The sequence below is a fragment of the Pinus tabuliformis genome, chromosome 7, assembly GCF_031772625.1.
Source record: "Pinus tabuliformis cultivar Carrire ecotype Pingquan chromosome 7, CPIR1, whole genome shotgun sequence".
Lineage (NCBI taxonomy): Eukaryota > Viridiplantae > Streptophyta > Pinopsida > Pinales > Pinaceae > Pinus > Pinus tabuliformis.
The window spans coordinates 1,531,713,194-1,531,739,403 of NC_142293.1; the positions used below are offsets into that span (position 1 = coordinate 1,531,713,194).

Sequence of the window (26,210 nt, forward strand, 5' to 3'; positions counted from 1 at the left end):
CGGTTGGGTTTTTTTCATTGCCTCAAGTTGTGAATTAGGTTGGACTTAAGAAACTAAGGGGAAAAACCTTTCAGGTTGTTGATAAATTGGAATTACTCAATATAGTGCTGACATTCAATTTCTGCAACAATGAAAAGAGGCTTCCGCTTATCACAGTCGATACCACCTGAATGTCCTTCGGATGTTTTTTTTGGAATTACCAATGGTTTAGGGCCGGTTTTTCTTGGAAAAATTTCAATATTGTTCACTTGCGCAGGTGGGGGCTGGCATCCTTTTGTTAGAAGGAATCTAAAAAGGAAAAATTTCACTTGGATAAGGTCTACGCTCTCCACCAATGGTTTCCATATTGTAATTTACATTCTCAGCATTGACGTTGTATAATCCTTCGGGGGTTTTATTAATATCCTTGTGCTATCCGAATTTCATCTTGTCAATTTGATGCCTGTAGCATGACCTCTGTTTATGTTCTGTCAAGTCAATATTAGAGGGATCGCAATGCATTTTTGCGATCGCAAGGAAACTGTTTGAATTCCCAAGAGATCCATTGAAATCATGGTCACTAACTCCTTTCACTAGTTTATTTTCTGTGGCACACATATTGTCATGTGACCAATCTTCTGTTACCTTGAATTCCATCTCTTCAATGTTAATCTCATCATGATTCTCAAGGGCACCCGAGATTTGTTTATGTTAAATGCCAATGGGTTTTGATTGGCTTTTCAATGTAGCATTGGTTTAAAACTACTTATCTGCTTGATCAAGGGTTGTTTGTCCAGTCATTTTTCTATGCAAGGAAACATACCCTGTCACTTACCCTAACATAGTTCGGGAAAGGCGTAACCTATCCAAAAACTCTAGTTTGAAAGTGTAGTTTTCCCAAAGAACTGTTGCACGAAAGAAGATTACTGCCATTCCATATTCCTACCACCTCCATGAGCTGAGGATTGGGACTCAGGAGCTTTCTCTATAGACCAAATTGGATCAATTAATAGACCATATTGGATTAATTTCCTGCAATAGCTATGTATAACGCACTAGAAGGAGGAATAGGAGTAGCTACATAAGGCCTACCTATGGGAATATGAGTAACGTGGCTCTGCCCTTGATCATGGGGATTCCCACAAAGATTGAATTATTAGGAGAACGTCGAATGCTTTCGAATGGCTGGGTGAATCAACCAAGACCTCAAATAAGTGTCTAGTAATGACATGGCCAGCCGTCTATGAAAGAATAAGAATCGTGGAAATAGAGAGATCCAAGGGGAAGAATGAAAGCCCTGCTCGCGATTGATCTAAGGGCTATCCGAAATTCAATTAACCCTTTCCTATTATAAAAGTGCTCTCTGAAATTGGGAATAATACCCTAGAGAAAGAGTAACGAGAACCTTCCCTTCTGAAAATTGCACCCTATTCTAAAGTTAGTTCTCCAACTATATGAACCAGGAAGAATTTTTTCACCTTTCACAGGATGCTCAAGGAAGTAAATTTCCCCCTGTTATAAGGTCAACTCCGGCTATATGAACCAGACTGTTGTTAATATGTAGATAATAGAGATCTATCCATACCTAGGATTCTATCTATACCGCCATCTAGCCCTATTATTATGAAATGTCACCCTACCCAACTGGATCTTTGGGTTGATCCTTAATACTACTGAAAGGTCAATTGTTCTTTCATGGAAGGAAGGTCTGATGTAGACTGCTTGATGAGAGGAAGGGCAGGTAGGTGTATCTCACAATCTTCCCACGTAGCTTGATATCAGATCCTTGATATTCTTTATGTACTTAACTGGTTGCCAGGTTATTCTATAGAAAGGGAAATTCATAATATACAGTTGGAGATTCCCAATAGTAGGGGAAAATTTCTTCATTTCTAAAGGTGAGGGGAATTCCCAACCACGAGCTACTGAATAGGTATCTTAATCGATTGAGGTAAGGTTTTTTATAGCTGTTGCGTTTGCAGTAAATGATCATTTCATTTAGGGAGAGCAAATTGATGTTGTCTTCAACCTACGAGTTGGAGCCGGTATAAGGTTCGGGGTCTCTACTTCCAGATAGGCATTCTTCATCCACACACTTGATCACAATGGATGGAACCAGGATTTCGGGCTAACCAACTGAAAAACAGGCGAAGGAACGGCTCAACTTGACTTAATGTTGTTAATATTATGAGAAAGTCGCTCAACCGGGACAAAGCCGGGAAGAGGGATTGGATTCAGCTTTTCGTTCTAGGTCCCATGCAGACGTGCCCCATGGAATGGATAGTTAAGTCGACCTCCCATGCTGGATGCATTCTTTTCGTCGGATCATTCTATTTCAAGCAAGTCGGGGAGAATGTTTTGAAGTTGTCCCTATCCCCAGGGTCGATCTCCTTCTTCTCTCCCATATGATGATCTGGGGGTTCTAAGGATCGAGCAAAAAGTCAACTCATTGAATGGGCGAATGATGGTTCTCGAATGATGAAAGGTATATGTTCTTTGGGGGCATGGGAAATTTTCTTACAATGAAATTGGAAAACTATGGAAAGTAGGTATCTGGCCGGTACATGTTTCTTCAGATTGAAGTCTCCCCTATAAGTATCTCCTCCTCTTCCTCTCCCGATCAGGGTTGTAGTGTCCATAGTGTCTTTCATTCGATCCGGGCGGTTCTCGTTCAAGTGGTCTCTTTGTGCCATAGTTTAAGATAGGGCCAGGAAAGTCACTTTTGATTGCACATTAGCATATACAATAGATAATTTCAAGCCTCTTGTTAGCCCTTGAATGTATATTGTAACATTGAATGGAATAAATATTTTTTTTTCATATTAGGCTATTGTTTTCAGCATGGTAACAAGAAAGTAACATGGCAATAAGTTAAACTGAAATTGTGATGAGACTTGGTCTAATGAACATGTGAACTATATACTAAAATTTTATTTTTTATATACTTTAGTATGCTTTTAAATTGATCCCTCACCCACTTCATTGTATTTTATTGTAGGACATTATCAACTTTGATCACACTCCACCCACTTTTGTACCCTAGATATAGTAATGCGAACGAGTGCAAACTATGTATACAGTTCTGGCAATCTGCTTTCAAGCTTGCCTTATTGTGATTTTTTGTGTGAGTATCTCCTTGCATTGTTGATATTGTGCTCCTATCCAAGTTATATCTCTAAATATGTTAACTTGATTAGTAAAAAAATTGACTATGGAGATTAGGCATGGTATGCCAGATTTCATTGCCCTCTTTCTCTAACATAAAGGTGATCACTCGAGTTTCTCACCTTAAGGATGACGATAAATGTCATAGCTTCCCAGTTTTTGTTCACTCTCGTTCAAGCAAGACGAGCAATACAATTGTATTTTCAACTTATGTTCTTCATATTCATGCAAAAGAGATTGCCCATGACAGTGTACCCATCCTTAGCTTGTTAAAGCAAAATTCACTTACATAACACATTAGCATCTGTATTTAACAATCGAAGAACATTATATCCAAGTAAAACACATCACATGTAACACTGAGAATCAATGCAAATATGCATTTCAATATTTCATTGATGACAAGTACGCAACAAAATCATATTGTTTGTCACATATTCACTATTAAAAGTTTTTCTATAAATACACTGCAATTACATATCAACTACAAATTACATCTGTTACATATATTTTTTCAGCTTCTGATTCTTCAGCTTCCCTCTTGATCTCTTCCACTTCATTTTCCTGTTGACCTGTTTTTTCTTCCACTCTCTTCAATCTTCACAAACCCTGTGATGCATCCTTTAACCTACAACACAACCTTATGGGGTGTTTAGTTTTCTGCAGCGTGTCAATCTGCAACCTAATCTTGTGGTACAACATGGGGCCTCCAACTAACTGATCCTGGTCTGCTTTTATGTATGCAGCCTGATGGCCTAAAATATAACGTTTTTGTGTTTCCATAGGCTTATAACCCCATATTGTAGTTCCCATAACTTATTTGAATCGACTGGATTGATACCTAACCCTTTGGAACTTGCAGAGGACAGAAACCTAACCTTGCCATTCTCAAGTGTAATCCCACAAGTTCCTCTGGTCTGGAACGAATCCTTAAGGGGCACAATATACCCACAAGATTCTAAAAGAATGTAGAATTTTTATTGCACACATATCTCTGTGCTACACAATCTTGTTACATCCTGTGTTACTGGAGTGCATATTTTTTCATGTGGTCCAAATATGCCCAATTTTATCATGTGCATTGGCAGTTTGGCTCTTAAGCAATAAATTGTGTGAAGTTTAGCTAGGGTCATAATTCCAATATGTCCACAAAACAGAGTTTATATATATGCTATAGATGACAAGGAAGAATTATTATTACTAGTGTTTTGCTTTCTTTAAGCATATTGTGTATGGTCCTCTTTGGTTAAGATACAATGTTTGGAATCCAAGGACATTTTTACTAGGTTTCACCTGAATATTTCATAATTTAGATGTTGTGTATCTATTAAGATGCCACATGTTATTCTTCAGGAATATGAAATAAAGAATCTGACATTCAGTTATCTTTTAAAGGTCCATTCTGAGTATTTTGTTGTAAACTCTGCCATAAATTTTTAGAGTTTTAGGGCTCCTGCTAATCATTATGAGTATTTACGTCATGGTACAGTAGATATTGAATGCATCCAATAATACTCATCTACATTTCTGTATGTAGCTATAAAGTAAAACTGTATCAAATAACAAATATTGATTATTGCCATTCATCAAACTCTGCACCCCACTACAATCCAACTCTTATTCAAAGAAGAAGATATTGTCACTTGCATTCTATTATGTAAGTGACCAGCCAAAATTGCAAAAAGACACATCATCAATCATATAACCACCCTTTTGTGATCTCCTTGGTCATGGTCCACTATATTAAGAGGTCAAACACATGCAATATCCATATGCTGATATGGACCACAAATAGTTTGTATGCATGTTGTTGTTTTAACTTTTGGAGTAGGTAGAGTGTTTTTTGTCACCTACATCTTCCCTTCACCACATTATACAATGGTCATTTCTTTGGTTTGTGGTAATGTTATATTCATATGTTCTTGGAATTCTATTTGTTTTCCTGTTGAAGAAAAATAAGAACTGTAATCTATTTGACATTTCTTAAGATTGATATTATTGCTGCTTCAAAGAATTTTACTTGCTATAACATGTTTCATTTACAGGCTTTCGTAATCTCAGCCCTAAGGTTGAGGAGGGAATCTGTCAAGTGCTTTCTCATATGTGGCTAGAGTTAGAGGTCATGGCAGGATCAAGCAGCAATGTAGCTTCAACATCAACGGGAGCTTCTTCCTCTTCATCAAAAAAGGAAAATAGGTCTCAATTTGAAAAGAAACTTGGGGAGTTCTTCATGCACCAGATTTCAGCGGACACATCACCGGCATATGGAGAAGGTTTTAGATTGGGTAATGCAACTGTCATTCAGTATGGTCTACGCTGAACATTAGATCATATTCGTTTGACAGGAAACTTTCCTCTATGAGTTCTGAGGCATGTAAAGATGGCGTAACTTAAAAGGAGATATGAATGGGATGTTAAATTGTCCTTCTCCCAATTTCTTCAAGAAACACCTGAGAAAGTTGGTGGATTGCAAGAAAATACTCTTTATCAACCTTCTAAAAATAGTCGCAATATTCACTCTCACACTAATTTTGATGGCCAAAAACAGAATTCTTAGAAAAGACAAGATATTGAAAAATTTCCTCCTGATGGTAGGGTATCTTCCTACTATATGAATTTTGATGGGAGGAAACAATATAACTCATTAGGGGACCAAGGTAAAGTTTGAACCTGATAGAATCTTTCATCTTATGTCCAAGGAGCAGAGTTGTTGGAGAAGAAGTGAAGCACAAGGATCTGAACAGAATAATGTTTTAGTAAATGCCAACAAAGGGCATGATAAGAATGAAAATGAAAATATCACACATTTAGAACTGGAGAAACTGGGTAGTCATGTGAAAAAATTTGAGGATCAAACATATCACGGAAGAAATGAGGTAGGAAAAGACACAATCGTTTCTTTTCAGCATCAAGATCCAAACATTAATTTAAGCCAGAATGGGCAGATAATATAGCAAGAAGGTTTTCACATGAGTAGATTTACTAGGAATCCTAATGTAGATAATCAGGAGAGAAATGTAGAAAAGTATGAGCGAGCAATAGAAAGCAACTACCAGTTGAATTCTAATAATGTTATTTGGGACTCTTGTGCCAAAAATAGATGTGTTTGGAACACTTCGGTCTGTCAACAGGGAAATGGTTCAATAACTTTAAATACATTTCCCAATCTATGACAATTCTCAGAGATATATAAATGATATAAATAGGTCACAATACAGTCAAAATGATTCCACAAGTGTTGGTCAGATAACAGGCAAGGGGAATTCTAATCGGAGTGTAAAATCTGGAAGTGATTACACTATGAAAAGTCCACAAAGGGAAGATGATTTGCAATCTTAAAATAATATGAATCACTAGGAGCTAAGTAAAATGAGTATTGGTTCAGGTGAAAGTTCAGGAAATGATATGCTAAGAATTCCCCCTAGGCACTTGCTCTAGCAGGCAGTAGGAATGGATTCAATGAACTAGTGGTATGCATAAAGTGTTAAACAAGACTCATTTTACTTAGGTCCCAGTGATTGAGTACTGGTTTTGGTGAAAGTTCTGGAAATGATATGCTGAGAATGCCCCCTAGGCACATGCTCCAGCAGGCAGTAGGAATGGATTCAATGAACTAGTGGCATGTAGAAAGTGTTAAACAAGACTCATTTCTAAGAGGAATAGTGTAGATGGATTCTCAAGGGAAAAAGGCTCCTGAACAAGCAGACTTTATGCGTTCAAAGGTGGTTAGGACAGGCTCACAAAATAGTACTATGAATGCAGGAGAGGTATTAAATTTATTCACTTTATTTGGACTTGAAAGAAATATCTAATCTATGAATATTGTGGATCCTTGTAAGAAGTTCATTTTCTCAGTATTGTGCATCCTTTTATCTCAATTGAAAATACTTTGCGCTTAGATTGATATCATATGCTCGATTTGTTTGCAGCCCTTTTGTAGTAAGTAGTTGTTTCTTTTGCAGGATGTTCTGAATTCAAATTTGCAAACCAATTTAAGAGAACATCTGGGAGGAGGACATTCGAGGGACTTTTCTATAGGTTATGCTTCTGAAAACTCATATGTATTTGACAGCCCCACAAACATATTTGGTTCAAACAAACCATCATCATTATTAGGGCAATGTTTTGGTTCATGTTTTGTTATTAAGTAATTTGCCTATTTTTTGTTCCACCAACTTTTACTATTTTTCTATATTACAATATACTGAGATGTTCAATTTCTGCATATAAACATTTTCTGTCCAGCTAAAACATTCTTGACCTTCTAAGAAAGTTAGATAATCCAAATGAAAGTGACACATTAAATCACACTGTATTTAATGAGCATAATGCATTTGTTGACCCCAACGAATCTTCTTCACCTTATGTTTCAGTTACTCATTTTGGTCATAAACAGTCATCAAGCCCTCCCTCTCCTCAGGGTTTTGGACTTAGACTGGCTCCACCAGCCCAACTATTGCAAAGGATGCAAAATCAATATTTACAAACAAGTGCATCTATGCAAAATGCAAATGTAATATTGGATAGACAGTTCCATCCATCAAAAGGACAATGTTCCCACAAGAGTGTAGCTTTAGCAACTCATCAAGTTTCTTTATCAAAAGTAGGTGATGCACTACCACAACTGAAGGAAAAAGCTTACAAGTAGCCACCTCAAAAATGCCATTAAGTGTTCCCTCTAGATCATCACCAACAAGTGTAAAAGAGAATGTTGTAAAGTTGGACAAACCACCATACTTCACAACCTACAATATTCATCCTTCAACTCAGTTACAATATATTCAACACCCAAATGTCAATGGAAAACTTATATCGATTCCCAAACTAGTAGTTCCACGTGAGTCACCTGAAGACAAGCCAACGTGCAGGGTAACATGATCTCCACTCATCTACTTCAAGGCTCACAAGATGTAGCTATTGCAGGGAACATAATATTGAATTACCATTCAACGATGTTCTCTATAGTTTCTTTTGTAAATTCTGTATAGAAAAGAAAGATGAGATGCAGGGCTCTCTCCACCCCTCAACTTGACCTTTTAGTCAAATCAATTAACAAAATTATTTACATGTTCAAGATGGGCTTGGAAGAAGCAATTAGTTTATGCCTGTAATCATGTTGTTTATTCAGGTTTCTCTTTGTGATGGCCCCACCATATCATCCACTCCAATTTCAAGTTGGGGGTTGCTTAAAACTAAAACAATTATCTGACCATCATGATTGCATACACATTTTCCATGCTTTATGGTACAATACCCATGTGATTATTAAATGAGCTAGAGTGGAGGAACCCTAGAGCTAGAATGTAGCTAGGGTTCTAGGGGTGCCAAAATACCGTCCACATCTTTCACTCTTTGTGCCATTAGCGGAGAGGCCCATCATTTCTCATTGAAACTATTTTGTTTATTTCTTGGCTTTTGCAAGGCATTTGACTCTATCATGGCTCATGAGAGAGGCCTTGTTTTAGAGGTGATATGGCATTGGATTCTATCATGAGACTATATGAGTCAGTGCTTGGTCATTCCTACACTATCCACATCTTCTTAGACTACCTTAGGAGTACTATAGAGGTCAAATAGGAATTCCACCCCTGTGCCATATTCCAAGAATGAATGTGGGATCTCATGGGATAAATCAATCCATGAGAAACTAAGGTAAACCAGAGGTTAAACCACCTCCACCCTCACACTACCGTGATCTCACTCAACCTGTCTCGAGATCACAAAACCAAACCAAGCTTGGATGCCCCAGAATTCCTTCACCATCCCTTGAGGAATTTTCCTGTCTCCACCCACCTGTTGAGGGCTTCCCAGATAAGACCATATCCACTCCAAGCCCTTCGGATTTTCCTGGCACCATCTCACCTGAATCTAAAACCTTTCGGAAATCGAAAACTTAACAAGAGTGAATCCTATCACACCATGGTTATCCAGAAATGGGAAGGCAAGGCTAAAACCACTGTCAAACTCGAAAAAACCCATGCTAATGAAAACTAAAGAACCAAATACATAGATGCATGTACCATGCATGTCAAAACTAGCTAGGAAATCATACATGCAACCTGTTACTTGCAAGTGTTTCTGCAGAAGCTACTTGATCCAACTCTTCCTTCCTTAATCCTTCCTTTCCTTTATCTTCCTTTGCTTTCCTTGTCCTTCTTTTTCTTGTTTTCTTGCTTTCTCCTCTTAGTTTTGTTCTCCTCTCTGAAGCCAATTTCAAAACTCAGGTGACAATAGGCCCCAAACTCATGCTCTGGTGCCTTTTTATTACTGTTTCCTCTAATTTCTTCATTTTTCCCTCTATTTTCCTTCAATTTCCTCCTCACATGAAACATGTGACCTTTCACCTTCCTTTCCCCTAATTTCCTTTATTTCATAAATAAAATGTCAATAATGCCTTTTTAAAGCCTTTTCTAATGCCTTTTCCAATTTCACCTTAGCCGTAATAAACAACAAGTGATGCCCACTAGGATACTTTACCCAAAATCCAACTTGGAATACGTGTCCCATGACCTTGGTCTTATTTTTCTTTTATTAACTTTATTACATGAACTTTTAACTTGGGGTTGTTATATTCCATACAAAATTAAAGGGTGTGGGGATGTATTAGTGTAATTACCTAATGGTTGTGTTGAAACTAATTCACAATGTGATGTATGTGCTTGGTACTAAGAAAAATATAATCTTAGTTTCCACTATAACAGTTTGGGGTTTGAAAGTAGAATTTGTAAATTGACATTGTATCATGAGATATATGCAAGGTCACTTCAAGATTGTTGAAATAGGAGTTAGAATTGTGATTTATATAAACTGAATGCCACAACCAAAATCCATCAAGCATTGGCATCCACGACCATGGAAACAAAATCTATTTGGCATTAATGGTATGGCCACATTAATTATAATCATCAATTACTACTTCAAAAATGAGGAATGGTAGAAGGGCTTCCAATAATTAGAAACAAATATTCTTCATATAAAGGGTGTGCATTAGGGAAGATGCATAGGGAAGAGTTCCCTACTCATATAGATAAAATGAAAGGTATTTTCTAGAACTTGTGCATATATATGTATGTGGTCTTATCCAGACTAGATCATTAAGTGGAGAATTTTTTTTTTTATATTTATTGATGATTGTACAAAATATACATGGGTGTACTTCACGAGGAAGAAGAGTAACATATTTAAATATTTTAAGGAATTAAAACTTTTGGTTAAAGAGAAAACATGAAAATATATCAAGATCATCTGATCAAATCAAAGGGAAGAATATATTTCAAATGAATTCTCTAAGTACTAGAAGTTCCATGGAGTTTTACAATAATACATAGTACCATATACTGAACAATATAATGGAGTAGCGTAAAGGAAGAACAAAACCTTGGTAGGATGTGCATATAGCATGTTAAAAGGTAACAAAACTTACCAATTATTTTTAGTTTGAATTTGTTAACACTGTTGTTTACTTGAAAAATCGAAGTGCAACAAAAAGTTTACATAATAAGGCTTATTTTGAAGAACTTTATTGTTATAAACCAATAGTAAGTCATCTAAGAATATTTGGAAGTAAAGAATTCTTTCATTTTATGAAAGAAGATAGGAGGAAAATTGATACAAAAGATATAGAGTGTATTTTATTTGGTTACTATTCCAAGAATAAAGCATATATGTTATTTGATCGTTGCACATAAATCAATTTTGCAAGTAGAGATGTGTTATTTTTTGAACTTGAAGAAGATAAATGCCATAAGGATGATAGGTATGATGCATGGTATATTCGTCACTAGTATGATGATGTTAAAGAGGAAGAAAATGATAAAAATTGTTGGGATTGGTTTTGCCCAATTTTGACACCCTTTTTCATACTTTACCTCTCCCATTTTGAACTATCTTTGACCCCTATTATACCTATTTTGGTTATAATACTTAGGTTTTTTCCAAAAGGGTGTATTATGCTAAAGGTATGCAAATTAACATGAAAAAGCGTCTTTTGCCTTAACTTTAAGTATTCCTTACAACTAGCTATTTTTTATTTAATTACCATGCCAACTAATCTAGAGTACTTGTGCAGATATTTTTTTGATTCGAAAACAGGCCCACATTTCCTGTAGACAACTGTACAATCCTCTTTCCTGTAAACACTCTGGAATTCCTGTAGCCACGTATTTCCTGCAGTAACATCAGCGGTTAGCTATGTATCACGAATATCCAAGTCAAACGGGAACATGGGTTGTGTGGGGAATTTATCACATATGGATGTTGTCCTATTGGTTGTTTCAGATCTGGCAACGATACCACCTAGAATCATAAACCTTCTCTCATTGGTCGTTTGGAGGAAATCTACAACCATGTAATGAATTTCATCTAATCCATGCTTTCAGTCATGGATTATACCCAGGATGGATAACTTTGATATTTTGTAACAGGACTGTTAGCTAATGGCTTATACTAGTAGTCTCACTTGCTTCGCGCCATATATGGGCTTTTCTAAATGTATAAATTATGTTCTAGTTTATATGATAGGGGGTTGCTGGGTTGGTTTTAGGTAAGACTGTATATCAGATTGTACTCGACTGTATTTTTTTCACATTAGTAAAATATTATATGTTCTATCTATTTCAGTGAGCAAGCTCTTCTAATTTGAAGGGGTTGTGAGTAAGGGAGGGCCCCCTTTGCTCACAACTCTTGTAGTTTAGTGTTTATGCATTTTATTTTTGTTATGTCATAATAATTTGTTCCTACAGCTAATGCACTCTTTCTGATATATCAACAACAATTGATTAAATGAACTAGTTTCTTGTTAATGTGTGGAATTAATTTAGTGAAGATTTGATTCATAATGTTGAGTGAATTTCTAAGTTTGTTGTAAGTAGATTTATGTATCATTTCCCAATCATCATCAGCAATCTTAAGAGTTGTAGAGGGATGTTTGATCCACTCTATAGCCTTTTTTGCTAAGTGATTGATGCAGGAAAGAGTCATTAGTTTTGTAAGATTGACTAGCTAGATTAATGAGAACTCACAATGTTAAGCCTGCATATATTTTGCACAACATCTCACAAGATTACCTGCCCTAATCAAATTATAAGTCTATAATTTGACACAACATTTTGGCGCCATTGTTGGGGAGGTGCTAAAGGGATAATACTGAAGTGTTGTTTTTTGTATTACATGCATTGTTTGGAATTTTCAAGGCTGGGGGAGTCGAAGTGGTAAGACGAAGGGAAAAGCCTATGCACCAGAGGAGGTCAGAAATTCGCCAAAGCCATGTCCTGATTTTTTGGTAAGTAATTTATTTTGAATTTGTTTTCATAGTAGATGATTGGGTCCAACATCTACAAATGACTTTTATGGCGGTGTGAGCATCACTTCATTTACTAATACATTGGAAAGGAAAAATAAGTCTACAAGATATAAGGCAACAAGAGAAGAAGAGTTTGGACAGGAGGTCTGTGGTCGTAAAAAGAGCCCAAAACATATTCCTGCTTCTACAGTACTAGCTTATGCAAGAAAATCTTATGTTGCTTCCCATTTTGAATCTCCTGTCACAAGGAAAACAACATCTTTGCTCAGTGGTCAACCTGAAAAGGAATTCCTTGGAAATCCCATTCAAGAACTAGAATTTCAAACCATTGATTCTGTAGAATATGTAGTTTACAAATGCCCCATTTCCTTTTGGTCCAGAATGGCTCGTGAAGAAGGGACTAGTCACACACATGGATAAGATGAGAAGGAAGAAGAACTGGTCACATTCAAATTCCCTATCACGGAGACTGGTGGAGCTACTCAGATGAAGAATATTCCTCCTTCAACCTTGCCTAACTATCATGGGGTTCCCAGTGAAGATCTCGATGCCTTTCTATTCAAGTTTGATGTGTTATGCAGGAGCTATGACTACTCTTCCAATGCTCAGAACCTGAAGTTGTTTCCTGCAACATTGAAGGATGTAGCTCTCAGGTGGTTTTTGTGGTTGGCTTCAAACTCCATTACAACTTGGGAGGAAATGAAAAAGGTATTTTTAATGAAATATCAAGATTATTGCAAGACTAAGGACCTCAGAGAAGAGATTTTTGCATGACTCAGAAGGAGGGGGAGAGCCTTGAGTACTTGGTGGAGAGATTTCATTATAACCTGTAGAGATTAAAAATGAATCAACTGAGCAAGGATACTAAAAGAACAATTTTTCTCAGAGAAATTAGACCAGAATCTCTGGAGATTTTGAACTTAATGGGAGGAAGTGACATATCAAAGTTGGGCTATAATGAGGTCTGTGAAATATGTTGGCAATATTCAAGAGGAAATTATAAAGTTGGAGGAGGAACAAGATATACTTTTTCCAGGCTTGTCAAGTCAGTTGCTAAAGCTGCAGTAACCATAGCTGAAACAGGTAATTTATTTGAAAATTTTAAAACTGATATTATTAGTACATTATCTTCTCAATTGGATGTTTTGCAAGTTAAGAAGAAACAATAAAAATAGGAGGAACTGGAGAAATCCTTGTCCGTGTTCTATTCGAAATGCAGGAAGAAGCATGCCTTGAGGGATTGTCCTACAGATAGTATAGAGGTGTACCGAATCTATGAAGAAGAGCATTCCACTGATAATGGCACCTCAAAGACCTTGGAAACCAAGTGCTACAGGTCTGGCTCAGTCGCATTATCAAGTTCCTTATACTCAAAATTAGATGTGGAATATTCCAATGCCATGGCATCCTTTGCCTCCACAACAGCCTTGGCAGGGGAACTTTTCTTACCCTACCACTCAAAATTTTTCTTCTCAAAACTTTTATTCACCGCAGCCCACACAACAACAAATGATTCAACCTCAACAAAAACAACTTCAGTTGCCTACCCCACCAAATCAACCTCATCCTACGCAACTTCCTACCCAACCAGTATCTAACCCCAATAATAAAACCATCCAATCTGCTCACAGCATTGGATTGGTCACTTATGCCACTCTTCCTACCTACTGCATTGCACCACAGTCACTATAGGAATTTTTTTTTCCTGTGTTACATGAATTTCCTGTGTCGTTGCCGGAAATCCAGCATAGGTCTGGAAAGGTGGTGACTCAGCCTGGAAGAATTGAAGAGATTATAGAGGAAGATACTCTAGAAATGCCTGAAGTTGAAACCACACCTGAACCAACAGAGCAACCTACTTCAAGGCTACAAGAACCTTCCTCATCCCATGCGATCCAGCCTCCTTTTCCAGAGAGGTTGGAAATGAAACTAAAACAAACCGAGTTTGATCTTGTGTCTGAACTGAGAAATATATGCATTAAGATCACATTGTTGGAAGCAATTAAAGATATCTCAATCTATGCCAAAACAATAAAGGAGCTATGTACCAAGAGACCAGGAAGACAAAAGAGAGAACTCTCTACAATTCAAGTAGGTGGAAAGATTGCAAGTTTAATGTCTACTGGATACATTACCAAAACATATGCAGACCCTGGAATCCCTATGGTTACAACCTTTATCAATGGAAATCCTATAAAAAACACTTTAATTGATTTGGATGCAGTCATTAATGTGATGACTGTGGATATCTTATCTAGAATAGGAACCTTTGACTTATTGCCTACTCCTACCATGTTAGAGCTAGAAGATAGGTCTAAGGTAAAGCCAGAGGGGGTATTAGAAGACATTGTCATCTCATTGGATTCCTGGAAGTATCCTCCAGATTTTTACGTTATTCAACCCAAAACTAACTTAGGAGGGAATCCTTTGATCTTGGGGAGATCGTGGTTAGCCACGGAAGATTCTTACATAGGGTGTAGCTCTAGAAACATGACCATCACTCATCGGACTGAAATAAAACATATTAATTTGTATCCCCTGCTCAACCTCTTTTAATATCAGAAAATACACATTGGGTTGAAGAAGAGGAGCATGATTCAGAATGTACCCGACCAGTTTTGACAATTGCCCAAGCCATGAGCCTTAAAGATAATTCAGAAGAAAATTTGATAAATTGTTGTATTTCTAATCCTGATTTTTTGCAACAGGAAGAAGGGCAATCTAGTCATAATTTAGATTTCATTACTAATCTGCAGGACTTTCATGAGCATAGTATAGTAGCCGAACTACATTCAGCCTTATTATCTGCATTTCCTACATATTCCATGACTGAATGGGGGAGTAAAGTGGTTGAAATTTTTCCTGAAAAACCTTTGAATATTGATTTTGCCTTAACCTGTGAACAGGAAAAACAGTTAATTCAAGCATTGAAAAACTTTTCAAATGCTTTTGCTTGGGAATACATAGATATGAGAGGAATTCACCCAAACACATGCATTCATCATATTTATATAGAAGATAAAGCCAAGCCTATGAGACAGCCACAAAGGAGGATGAACCCCGCTCTAAGGGAAATTGTGAAAGATGAATTGCAAAAATTGTTAAATGTAGGGTTCCTCTATCCTATCTCGGATAGTCAGTGGGTATCTTCATTGGTTATTATCCCCAAGAAGAATGGTAAATGGTGAGTGTGTGTGGATTACAGGGAACTAAAGAAGTCAACCTTGAAATATCACTTTCCCTTGCCTTTTATAGACCAAGTATTGGACAATTTAGCAGGAAAAACATATTTTTCCTTCTTATATGGGTTCACTGGGTACTGTCATATTAGGATAGCTCCAGAGGACCAGGAAAAGACTACATTCACATGTCCTTGGGGCACCTATGCATATACTTTATTACCATTTGGTCTATGCAACGCACCAGCCACATTCCAGTGGGCGGTCATTGGTATTTTCTCTGATCTTTTGCATGATTGCGTAGACGTTTATATGGATGAATTTATAGTCATGGGTGATACTTTTGAAGAAGCTTTACATAATCTTGAGAAAGTTTTGTAGAGATGTAGAGAAACTAATCTCTCATTAAGTAATGAAAAATGTTTTATGATTACGGACGAAGGTACTATTTTTGGTCATCATGTTTCTACTGCAGGAATTAAAGTTGATTCGGCGAAAATGTAAGTCATTGCAAAGATGCCCCCACCAACCAATCAGAAGGGAGTCCAAAGTTTACTTGGACATGCATGCTACTATAGAAGGTTTGTATTTTACAAAGGTAGCCTCTCCATTATTTAAATTATTGACTAAAGAAGTTGAATTTCATTGGCATGATGAGTGTCAAGCTACGTTTGATACACTCAAGGAAAAACTTTGTTCAGCATTAGTCTTGAGAGGCCCAGATTGGAAATTGCCTTTTCACATTTCCACTGATGCCTCTAATTCAGCCATAGGAGCAGTACTAGGACAAACAAAGGATCCTGTAACCCATGCTATTTATTATGTTAGTAAAAATTTAATTCCTGCAAAACTGAAGTAAACGGTAACTGAAAAATAACTCCTTGTTGTGATTTATTCTATTAATAAGTTTAGACATTACATCATGAGCTATGAAGTTTTTGTAGACACCGATCACTCTGCCATTTGATATCTCATGAATAAACCAGTTACTAATGGCAGGATTACTAGGTGGATTTTGTTGTTGTAGGAATTTAACATCACAGTATTGGATAGGCCTGGCAAGGAAAATCAGGTAGCTGATTTCTTATCTAGACTCAACCATGCAGGTGAGGATGCTCCTGTTAATGATAGCTTTCTGGATGAAAATTTGTTTGCTATTTCTTTTAAAACACCTTGATTTGCAGACATGGCCAATTACCTTGCTACAGGAAAGTTGTCTCCTTACTTTTCATCTAATTAGAAAAAGAGAATTATTAGGAAAAGTGTTGATTACTCTTGGATGAGGGGAGATATTTTTTTCACTAGACCTGATTTGATTATTCGCAGGTGTGTTAGGGAAGATGATATCTATGAAATTTTGAGATCTTGTCACGATGAACCGTGTGGAGGACATTTTGCAGACAATCAGACAACTTACAAGATCCTTCGCTCAGGTTACTATTGGCCAAGTCTTTTCAAAGATGCAAGAGAATATGTCTGGAAGTGCCACAATTGCCAAAGAATGGGGCGCCCATAGAATTAGACGAGATGCCTTTGCAGCCACAAGTTCTCATAGAACCTTTTGAGAGGTGGGCTCTTGATTTTGTAGGTCCAATCAACCCTACGTCCAAAGGTAACAATTATATTTTAGTTTATACTGATTATGTTACGAAGTGGATGGAGGGAAGAGCACTACCTAGAGAAACAAAGAAAATAGTGGTAGATTTTCTTCTTTCTGATATTTTTGTATGATTTGGGGTACTTAGGGAAATATTCACTGATCAAGGTACTGAGTTTGTGTCAAATATTATGTAGGGAATTGTGTAGAAATATCATATTACTCATCGAATGTCCACCCCTTATCATCCACAGGCCAATGGGTAGGTGGAATCAACAAATAAGGTGTTGGAGACAATCCTTACCAAGGCAGCGCAATTACATAAGAAGGATTGGTTTGACCGACTTCCTAAAGCATTGTGGGCCTACATGATCACATGGAGAAATACCATTGGTGTTTCTCCGTATGAATTGGTGTATGGAAACAAAGTTTTGTTGCCCATTGAATTGCATATCAAACCTTCTAAATGGCAATAGATATGGGTATAGACCTTGACGAAGCTTAGCAGCAAAGGATCCTACAACTCAATGAGTTGGATGAGATTAGGCAGGATGCTTTTCAACATACTGACTTGATTCAGAAACAACGAGCTAAATGGAATGATAGATACATTAGAAAGAAGCAGTTCAAAGTGGGAGACTGGGCATTGTTGTATGATTCAAAATTTAAGAACTTTAAAGGGAAATTTAACACACATTGGTCGGGCCCCTATGAAATTGAGAATTTTTTTTATAATGGATCTATTCGGGTTAAAAACATTAATGATGGGAATTTTACCTTCTTGGTGAATGGGCACAGACTCAAGTTATATCAAAAACCCCAATCCAAGGAGGAATTTGCGGAAGAAATTGTGAAGAAAAGAGAGCTGAAGATGGTGAGAGAAGGGATCATTCCTTCTATTATCTCTTCCTCATTTCCGCTAACACAATGAGCTCACTCTATTCCTCCTTGTGCTCGGTAAAACATGAGAGGAATGTCTATTGGATATAGGCTTATTCATTTTTCTAGGCCCAATGGACTAGTTACGGAAAAGGAGCCCCCTCGGAGTCTTCTTTTCCAAGTATTTCAGACTCTCTAAAAATGAAATCTGGCGAGCATGGACTACACTGGGCTCGTTAAAATTATAGGTCAGCAGGTTCTTTAGGATGCTCTCAATAAATTTTATTTTAAGCTAAATCTGGATTGCTCCTGTTGGACTGATGTGGGATTTCTTAAGGCCCTCCTTCCAACAATGTTGGCCCATCGACATCAGCAAGTTATCTGGGTGCAATATCAGAGTCTTATGATGCCTTGAAGCTTGTATGCCCTAATGACAGACTACCTCACTAACAGCAATGGGGAATCACTACGGATCCTTGATTTTTGGATCCTATAGGGGGGTTCGACAATAGCTCATTAATTCACACCCGATAGGATGCATAAGGGTACCTTGGTCCTCGCTCTCATTAAAGGTGATGGGATTTACATTGATTAACAAATAACCTCAATGGATGGTAATCCAATGAGCTCATTGCACATTCTACATCAACACCTTTATTCATGTGCAGTGAACTGTACACAAACGAGGTGGAAGTATTGATTAATGGTTCAATTTCCTACAGAAGCTCTGCAAGTCATGGTCTGATTTCCTGCAGAAGCTCCACAAGTCATGGTCTGATTTCTTGCAGAAGTTCTGAAATTCGTGGTTTCATTTTCTATAGAAGTATCAACAGTCACAGTTCCATTTCCGACAAAAAGCCCAGCAATCCCAATTCCATTTCCTGCAGCGACACCCTGCTTTTCTGAAAAACAAAAGCCATAGACAGAGAATTAATTTAAATTATTTAAAGTACTCACTGATTTTAATTACTAGTCGAGGTCATGAATTATGAAGTCACATATCTGATCTAACTATTAAGTGGGTTATCATCTCAAGGACAACCACGTTTCATCCAAAGGACTAGACCGTTGGAAGGTAAGAAAGGTAAAGTACAGCCGGCGACAACACACTTGAGGTAAAGGGTAATTAACTCTTTAATTTTTAACATTTGTATGATTTTTAAACTATGGTCAACATTTCGGCGAAACACGGTTGTAATTCGATGCATTATGACTCTAGATCCATGCCTGATCACGATGATTCTGACACGACCAATAGACATACTCCCCATATCTTCCTACAGGTCGGATCACGATGAGAATCATGATCATGACCTATCTCTCGAAAATCCCATGCTTTTTTATAACTTTCTATAATAAGCCCTCCCTTGTCACACGAGTCCATTGCAAAGCTTAAACCCGATATTTTCAAAGAAGAGCATACGCCCTATCTTCCAGTTTTTCACCATGTCGAAATTTCATGACCCTGTCCTCTTCAAGCCGTAAGGGCCTGAGTTGCTAGAGGCCGACCCTCACAGTAAGAAGAGATTGGAAAAAGCAGGGTGGTTTCCATTTTTCCAGCGATTTAGTGACCAGAACACGGAAGTCACAAAATCTTTCGCCTTGAATCTGAATGGTGATAAGGCTCAAGTTGGGGATGTCAAATTCAGTTTGATCAAGGGTTTGGTAGCGTAAGCATGTAAAATTCCATAGCTGGGAGAACATTAGTTTAAAAACCAGTGTTTCAACAAGGGCTTGTGCGCGCCTTTCCTCCGTAAAGAACATTCTGACCCCGACTAGAGTAAGGGAATTTCGTAGGATTTCTTGCAAAGTAAGTACCAAAACTTATTGTTTTCCTGTAGAAATACATAACGTGTGAAGGTCACTTTGGGCTTGCATTCTTGTTTCACATTCGGCTCCTCACCCATTTTCATGACAAGCCGTTAAATTTTCCATATTACTTGAGAATGTCTCTGATGAATATGTCGATGACTGCCAAGGAGAGGGGGGCCAATTTAGAGGAAAATGTTTATCACCATGGGTTGATGAAAATCATCCTGGTAGAGGTTTTGAAAGACAAGAAGTGGACATGGGAGCAGTTCCTGGCCAAAAATTACTTTGTAGAAAATGAGGATTCTGATTCCTCAGATTCCATGGAGGAAGCATCGACAGAAAAAACAAAGAAAAAGTCACGGACGCGTGGGCTACAGATAAGGGAAAAAGAGGAAGATAAAAAATCTGACCCTTCAGAGTCTACAGAGGAAAAACCAATGGAAAAATGAAAGAAAAAGACATGGAATCATGGGCCACTGGTAAAGAAGGAAGGAAGTGATGACCTTGACTCTCTGAAGCCCACCGAGAAGAAGCCTGTAGAAAAACCAAAGAAGAAGAAGCCTCAAACCCTTGGGCTCTAGACGAAGGAAGAAGATAGGGACGAAGAAGTGGTGGTGACAAGGGAGACTGTGGGCACTTCCACCTCTACGAAAAGATTTACCAGAAGTTAGGTTGTTCCGTTGGCTATAAAGGATACTACGGATGCAAGAATGTTTCCCGAGACACTGGATAAGAATAAGGAGAAACACTATGGCCCACGCAAAGGTAAAGAGATGATTGAGTCAGTTTAGTTCATCAGCGAAGAAGCAATGTCCTTTTAGGACTCCCCGCCGCATCGAAGTGGGAATAAGATAGTAGGAGAACAATAAGAAGAGGAGGACCTCAGGTCCCCTCAATCCCTCCAAGAACATCACGAAGGGGAAGTCACCCCCAAGAAGAGATGGTCTCTACAGGAATTGGAAGAAATCATCATCGAGCTCACCATTTCAGAAAGATCCTTGAGAAAGGAAAACGAGAGCCTAAAAGAGAACAACCTGCGTATACAAAAAGAATATGAGGAGTGGGTCTAGAAAGAGCATCGAATTATGAAAATAAATAGGCTAGGATCGATCATCTGAAAAATAAGAATGAATTATACAAGGGTCAAATTCATGCAGAATCCAGTGGTAACCAGTTGGACCAATTGGTAGAGGTAGCATATGAGTTGGATGTAGTAGCTGCAGCTTGGGATAAGGAATAATTTCCTTTTCTTTTTCTTTTTGGAGGAAGATGCAACATTTTTTCTTGCATAAGGGTCATGCAAGAGGCTAGGTGTGGGGGAGATGTTGGGGCTTGGCTTTCCCAAATTTTGACACCTTTTTCCATACTTTACCTCTCCCATTTTGAACTATCTTTAACCCCTATTATGCCTATTTTGGTTATAATACTTGGGTTTGTACCAAAAGGGTGTCGTATGTTGAAGGTATGAAAATTTACATGAAAAAGTGTCTTTTACCTTAACTTTAAGTATTCCTTACAGCTATTTGTTCTTTATTTAATTACCATGCCAACTAATCTAGAGTTATTGTGCAGATTTGTTTTGATTCAAAAATAGGCCCGCATTTCCTGTAGACAGTTGTGCGATCCTATTTCCTACAAACACTCCAGAATTACTGCAGCCGCGGATTTCCTGTAACCGCCCAGATTTTCTGCAGCAACATCGGTGGTTAGCTATGTTCCATGAATATCTAAGTCAAACGGGAACATGGGTTTTGTGGGGAATTTATCACATATGGATGGTGTTCTATTGGCCATTTCAGATCTTCCAACGATACCGCCAAAATTCACAAAGCTTCTCTCATTGGCCGTTTGGAGGAAAGCTACAACCATGTAACGCATTTCATCTAATCCATTCTTTTAGCCATGGATTAGACCCAGTATGGATAAATTTGATATTTTGTAATAGGACTATTAGCCGATGGCTTAGATTAGTAGTCTTCCTTGCTTCGAGCCATATATGGGCTTTTGTAAATGTATAAATTATGTTCTAGTTTATATGATAGGGGGTTGTTGGGTTGGTTTCAGCTAATAATGTATATCATATTGTACTCGACTGTATATTTTTCAGATTAATACAAAATAATATGTTCTGACTATTTTAGTGAGAAATCTCCTCTAATTTGAAGGGGTTGTGAGTAAGGGAGGGGCCGCTTTGCTCACAACTCCCTTAGTTTATTTTTTATGCATTTTATTTCTCTTACGTAATAATAATTTGTTCCTACAGCTAATGCACTCTTTCTGATATATCAACAGCAATTGATTAAATGAACTAGTTTCCTGTTAATGTGTGGAATTCATTTAGTCAAGATTTCATTCATAATGTTGAGTGAATTTTTGAGTTTCCTGTAAGTTGATTTCTGTATATTTTCCTAATCATCATCAGCAATCGTAAGAGATGTAGAGGGATTTTGATCCACTCTATAGCCTTTGCTACTAAGTGATTGATGCAAGAAAGAGTCATTAGTTTTGTATGATTGACTACCTAGATTAATCAACACTCATAGTGTTAAGCCTGCATATATTTTGCGCAACATCTTACAAGCTTACCTGCCCTAGGTTGATGATTTATGTTAATCAAATTATAAGGCTATAATTTGACGCAACAAACATGAATAGAAAGAGGAGGAACAATCTAGTTACATGGACACCTCTAACATCCACAACACACTAAGAGGAAGGAAATATTCAATGTGAAGTGGGAGGAGAGATGAAAGAAGTGAAGCACTAAGAAGGGAAATTAGTCAAACTCAACCACCGGTAACATTTAAAGATTATGCATTAATGATGAAACCAATGATGTCATAAAACCTTTGAAATTTAAAGAAGCTAATGAACATAAAAAATGGAGATATTCAATGAAGGAAGAATATGAATCGATAATGAAAAATGATACTTGGGAATTAACATAATTTCCTGAAAAAATGTACCCATGGGATCCAAATGGTTATTCAAACCAAAATTTATAGATGGTAGAGTGTAGATAAATATAAGGTTATGATATTTTCAAAAGGATACTCGCAAAGAATTGATTATAAATAATCTTTTGCACATGTAGCTAAGTTAAATACAATTAGACTGATGATTTCTTTAGCTACAAAACATAAATGGAAATTACATGAGCTAGATGTTAAGTCTATTTTTTGAATTTGGAACTAAAAGAAGAAGTATATCTTGTTTGGTCATAAGGGTTTGTTAAAAAGGGTCAAGAGTGCTTTCTTTGCAAATTTAAGAAAGTTTTATGTGGACTAAAATAGGCACTAAGATCTTGATATGTGACCATTGATTCCTTATTTCTTCAAAATGGATTTATGAGAAGCAAAAGTGACCATAATCTATATTAGATCAAATCAAAAGGGGCATGTTATTACGATTTCCCTATAGGTTGAGGATATTATTATAACAGACAATGCTTCAAGGTCAATTAACGAACATAAAGGAAAATTTTCATAGTTGTTTGAAATGAAAGACCATATTGGATTGCATTACTACTTAACTCTTGAAATATGAAGAGAAGTTGGTCATGAGTTGGTTACACAAAATAAATATACTAGACAACTACTCGAAGGATTCAAATTGGACCAATGTATGGAAGTATCAATATCATTAGAACATAATGGCAAACTCTACGGTATTGATGTGACAAGAGAGGTGGATGGAACATTGTATCTTTAGCTAGTGGGAAGTATAAACTATGTCACCACAACTAAGATAAACATAGCATACGCAGTTAGCATCCTAAGTCAACTCATGGTCAAACCTCTTGAAATCCATTGGAAAGTAGTGAAGCATTTCTTTTAGTATCTAAAAGGAATTGATAACTTTGGTATTAAATACAACGATGATTCAAATGTTTATTTGACAGGCTATTCTAATTCAAATTGGGTCGGAAATCCTAATAACAAAAAACAGAATTCAAGATATGCATTTAGACTTAGATCCAGGATCATGGCATGGAGTAGTAAGAAACAACCAAGTGTTTCTTTTTCATTGACTAAAGATGAGTACAAATTTTTGTGAAGTGTTGCTTATAAAACATTCTAGTTCAGGCGAGTTCATGAAAATGTGTGAGAAGTACATAAAATTCCAACGATTATCAAGTGGTACAAAAAATGAACCATCAAACTAGCCAATAAGCATGCGTACCATGTCCACCACTTATGGTAGGGAATTCTCTAGATTTCTAGCTTACCAAGAGGCACCAAGTGGGGGTTGTGCTACGAAACCAGAAACATCACTTCCCCAACTAGTCTATGAAAATGATATCAAAGATGAAGAGATTGAAGGGGATTATAACTAGATCCATGATTGTTATGATATTTTCAAATAATCTAGCTAAAAGAAGGGGTAGAGTCCCCTCCAATGGAGCTAAGCATGGATGACTATGTAGAGAAAACTCTAAAATTTATAGAGAGAAAAACCTCAAATATTATATTTATTTTATTAAAAAAAATTAAGGTTTAAATAAATGTAAAGGCTTGTGTTTTTATGGAGTAATATTTATAAGTAATTAAACATTAAATGTGAAGAATATTTAGATAAATATAAATTATGAGTTACTGAGAAATATTTTATCATGTTATGGCTTACTTTAGTATAAGGGAGTTGTTGTTAAAATATTACATTAAAAAATAATAAAACATACTTAAATTAAAAATTAAAATGTATTAACATGAAAAAATCTTTCAATATATGTGATAAATAAAATATTTTAATTTTCACTTTAGTTTCAAATTAGTTTTATACCAAAAAGATAAAATAATTAAAAATAAAACAATTCTAATTTTATTTATAATGGCTTACCATATTTTAGTATGAGTGAGATATGTAGCTCCCTTAATACTCAATAGTTGAAATGTGATATTTTAAATTAATATTGATAATATAGTTCAATATTAACATTAAAAGGTGTAATGAATTTTGTTTACATGTGATATTTAACAAATTATAAAATACTTCAATGACTATGTTCAAATAATTTTATATATTGTTAATTGGTTTTATTTCAAATGGTTATCCAATAACTATTATCTTCTCCATCTAAATTCAAATAGCATGACTCATTTCTGCTTCAAATATTTGCAAGGTAGCATAAGGCAAGCAAATGGGAACCACTGTTCCCCACATGCCACTTTTCTCGTGATGTGACATTAAGAAGTTGACCAGAGCCGACACTTCTCCTACCCCGCCTCTTACTAGACCCCCATAGGCTGCTTTTCCCCACCGAAAATTCAAATATCTGAAGCCGATTTTGGTAGCGTCCGAAGCAAGAAAAAGGGAACCCACAACTATGCAGTGAGGGTACCCCTTCAGTTCCATCAAATCTATCACAGATCTGACGTACTCGTCATTCACAGTTGTTTTTTCTTTGTTTGTCAATTTCACACCCAAACATAGAGTGGCTTGCTAGCTCTTATGCGGTTGTCGTCGCACATGCAATACATATTGCATTCTCGTAGAACCCTTCAGAGAGCGGCGGGTGGGATTTCTTGACGACATTCACGGTGAATTTCTCTGGCAACCTTTTTTATTTGGTTTATTTTGCAACTCCTCTGTCCTCTTCCCATTTTTGTTTTTTTAGTTCACTACTTTGCAATCCAACCTTTTTAATATGGCTTATTGTGCAACTCCTCTCTCCTCTTCCTCTTTTGTTTTTTTAGTTCACTACTTTGGTTTGAATCCCAAAACTAGACTAAGTTCCCGAGTTTAGTTGGTTTCTTTTCTTGCGAGTTGTGAGACATCTAGATTTATATTTTCTGTTGTAGTATTTGTTTGAACTTCTTTCAAAAAGGGGCTAATCGTGGTTATGGATTTTGTTCATGATCATCAATAGATTTTTCAACATTCTTGATTTTTCTACCACTTATGTGGGAGTCAATACACGGTTATGGGATTTTCCTCTTACTAATTACATGTTTTATTCAATGTTGTTTTTCTCTAGAGACTCTTTCACATAGGAAAAAGGCTCGAGTCTATTTCCAAATCTAGAGATTTGGCAAGAATTTGAGGTATTATATACACTTATATTTCTTCTTCTTTGAGGGAATTTTCCCAAATCATCAAGCTCCTTTTGGGAAGGGTGTCTATTCCTTGCGATTCATTAGACAATCCCTAATAATATTCCTGTATTCATGGTAGCTTCTGCATCTAATGAGGACATGTTGATTTCTTCCAAACACTATTTCTATGGAGGCTAGAAGAGGTTGGAGGATATTCATGTAACATAGATCCAAGCAAGGCGCATCTCCCTCCCTTTGTAGCC

The 26,210-nt window shown here is 36.8% G+C and overlaps 1 pseudogene; it reads right to left on the reverse strand.

Moving 5' to 3' along the window:
• LOC149253682 (uncharacterized) overlaps positions 1 to 26,210 on the reverse strand; it is a 36,471-nt pseudogene that overhangs the window by 8,818 nt on the left and 1,443 nt on the right.